Source organism: Lactuca virosa, chromosome 5 (genome assembly GCF_052849685.1).
Source record: "Lactuca virosa cultivar CGN04683 chromosome 5, Lactuca_virosa_CGN04683_v6, whole genome shotgun sequence".
Lineage (NCBI taxonomy): Eukaryota > Viridiplantae > Streptophyta > Magnoliopsida > Asterales > Asteraceae > Lactuca > Lactuca virosa.
The window spans coordinates 170065646-170069185 of record NC_136430.1 but is presented as its reverse complement, the minus strand read 5'-3'; the positions used below and the strand labels follow the sequence as shown (position 1 = coordinate 170069185).

The 3540-nt window shown below is 31.0% G+C and overlaps 1 long non-coding RNA gene across 2 annotated transcripts; it reads left to right on the top strand.

The window, feature by feature from the left end:
- Positions 1 to 1384: 1384 nt before the first annotated feature.
- On the top strand, positions 1385 to 2825 carry LOC145116906 (uncharacterized). Of its 2 annotated transcripts, XR_013712374.1 has the most exons (5): positions 1385 to 1570; positions 1692 to 1779; positions 1941 to 2054; positions 2236 to 2350; positions 2522 to 2825. It is a non-coding gene; the product is annotated as an uncharacterized LOC145116906 (long non-coding RNA). The 2 variants fall into 2 exon arrangements; XR_013712373.1 differs by lacking the exon at positions 1385 to 1570 and having other exon boundaries at positions 1581 to 1779; positions 2522 to 2823.
- Positions 2826 to 3540: the final 715 nt, after the last annotated feature.

The following is a 3540-nucleotide window of genomic DNA, read 5'->3' as shown; positions in this document are numbered from 1 at the left end:
AGTATATTGTATTGAACACCAACTATTTGATAGTGTAAAGGCTTACCTCAGTATCAATCGTATGTTGAATCCTTGAGTAATCAAAATATTGTTTTCTGTTCACTGGATCCGCGAGCCCATACCCTGTCATCTTTCTAACGAACTCAATCAGGTGTCGGAAACTTAACATCAACTATCGTCCTATTGCAATCAACCGGAAACCAAACGACTAAACGTAATTTCTCATTTCCAGATGCAACACCGATGAGAGGCCGTCGTACAACCACATAAGACTAACAATGTCTGAACTCTGAAACTCGTCGGTGTCTGACATAATCGGAAGATCGCCATCGGAGATTCACCGTCGATATGATTCGTTCATAATCATCCGGTTATGAAACTCGATCAAATAGGGATCGATTAGGACATCGGATTGTTGGATAGAATAAATGGAGGATTCATCCGTATAATTAGGGTATGTGGTTTAGGGTCGACCCATTTAGTGGAATTTAGGTATATGATTTAGGCGGCCCATTTCTTGAAACGTACTGAGCAACATAATACTACAAATTTACAAATAACTATTACATTTAAATTGAATTTTTAACAAAAATTTATGAACTTTTTATTTTGTATCAATGCTTTTTAAAATTAATATTTATTTCATGTTAAAAATCATATCATGTGTTCGTCAAAGTCTATAAATAATTAACTAATTTCTACTTAAATAATAAAAAAATTATATTTATTTTCTTGGGTTTATATCTTGCAAATATTAATTGTGTTTAATATAAATTTTATTTGTTTATATTTTATTTTATCAATAGTATATCAATTTAAGATAAACATACTTTTAGTCATTTTTAGTAAACCACACTTCATCCATCATATTAATTAATTTATCTATAAATATGTATTGTGTTTTTTTTATGTTAATTACATTACCTAAATGTTTTGTTTGTTTTATAGCAATTCAATTTTAATGATTTTTTTTGTTTATTTCTCTTTACTCAAATGTATGCTGCATTATACAAACTCATGACTTTTATCAAATAGTTGGACTTACATACTTATTAAATACTTATAAATTATAAAGTTAATAAAAAAAATACAATATAATTCATAAGTTTTCTAAATTAATGATATATTATTTTATATAATTGATTTTTTAATTCTATTTAAAATTAACACTCGTGTATTCCACGGATTTTAACCTAACGTGGTATAAATGAAAGTGCGATTTATTCAACAAACCAAAATTAAGCATGTAATTTTGAGTGGTACCTAAAGGGCATGAATGGAAAGGGAATTGAGAAATTGATACAAGAGCTTCAAGAATTCAATATTTTAAATGATTTTTTTTTAAACAGCGGAAATATTATTAAAAGCCCACTCCCAAAAAGGAAAAGGGTGGAAGCAAACAAATTACAGAAACAAATTACAGAAGGGAATCACACCAATCTTCCCATTTACAATTATCAAAACTACCCTGAATTTCACCCAACCAAATACTAAAGAAACAACATTTTCTGTTGCAATAAAGAAGGGGATAAAGGAAAAAAGGCATAACAAATCTAATATTTAAAGTCAGGTTTGACATATACTAATGCATGTTGACTCTTTCTAGCGCCCCGCCCGATTACACGCAACTCGATTCAATCTCTTGTTATACTCGATTATTTACTTTTGAATTGTTGGAATTTGAGTTTCAGATAGAGAGGACGAAAGAACGACGACGTCTATTTTATTGATATGCGCTGAGTACCAAAACCCTATCTCCAAGAATTAGGCATCCGTCTGGTATGTACGCTATTTAATCGCTGATCCTCTTTTAACACATTCATACAGGAATTTAAGCGTACGACTTGTAGATTGGTAAATTTGAAACATCTACGTAATTTTTACTGCAACTTTTTCTTCTGTAAATATTATTCGATAATTTCTGATTGTTATAAATGCAGTTCTATTTTATCGATTAGGATATGGATACGAGCAATTTGATGTCTCTGGAATCTGGTAATTGGAGGTCTCAGGTGAAAGCAGCTTCACGTCGAAGGATGGTGAACAGGATATGTGTATTTACCATTTACTATTTACATCCTCATCTTAAATTTCTTAATTTTGTGTGCTTTAAGCATTTGATCATGCTAACCTTCTTAATTTATCTATTCATCGATCATGATTTTTTTACCTAAAATATCTTCTAAATATCTACTACATCTTCTCACTGATCCATGTTATGTTAATGTTATGTAGAATGACTGCGATGAAGAGGCATTACACCACCCTCTCTGGACATGAGGCACTAAAAGAAGTTGAGAAAATAATTGTGAGGTTTGAAGAGAAGATTTTTACTGTTGCGACAAGCCCGGTTTGTTTTGTGCTCTATTTGCTCATGTTGTTTGTTTTTGTAGTTTTTGCTGATTGTTAGTGGACATTATGGAAGGAGTTTCAATTAAATAGATGAATGATGTGATATCATGTTTGTGATATGTGGTATGATACTTTGGGACCTAAATCTTTTCAATTTTTTGGTTTGCAGTCTGATTATTTGTGCAATATATCATTGAAGACGCAGACCTTGGAAAATAGATGACACAATCCCATGATAGCTGCTAATAGTGTGGTATTTTCAAATAAAGTCGCATTTAATCTTTATGTCATCAGTTTTATAAATATGAGTTTTGTAGGGTTAAAGCCTAGAGATAGTATGCATATTATTTTTAAGTTGATGTTTGGTAAGACAAAAAGTAGCTTATAAGCTAGCTTTTTTAAAAGCTATTTAGTTATGTCATTTTATATCGTCTGGCTAACGTATTAGCTAGCTAGTTTTTATGAAACGTTATTTTTTTAGCAGCTACTTTGGGGCTTTTTTTTTTTAAAAAAAAAAATTAATTTGGTTTGTAGTCTGATTATTTGCAAAAGATATCCTTGAAGATGTTGAGCATGGAGACTCGATCACAAAAGTCAATTTGTTGCTAATAATATTTCCGGATAGATTGTCATTTAATCTTTTATGTCATTAGTTTTATAAATATGATTTTTGGAAGGAATTTTTTCGCTATCAACACCTTCTAGAAAACATATGTACGTCATGCCTTTTAATTTCTTTGATGTGAATTCTTTGATTTTGACTTAATGGAGACAAGAGTTACGGTTATTTCTATTTTTTCCCCTATTAAATTTCGTGTTGATAAGATAAAGTGTTGTATATAAAGTTTTTTTTCTATACTGAATAAACTGTTTGAACGAGCCTAAATGATAATTTTAGCCTTGTATTCCAATTTTTTTAACAGTATTCATCAATTTCAACATGAGAGGTAAGAGAAGAAGGGTAAATAGGTAAAGAGTTAGCATCTTGGTACATTAAGTAATTTTTTGGCTTAACCCATCAAGTCATTTTTCGAATAACCCATCAAGTTCTCTCTCGTAGATGGGTTTTAGCTTCAACCGACTGCCCAAGACTTGGCTGAAATACACAATCGGGTGTGTGTTCCCAACTCCAAAACCGGATACATCGATTTCCAATGCAAACACTTGAGAGAAATTTGGCATCATGAG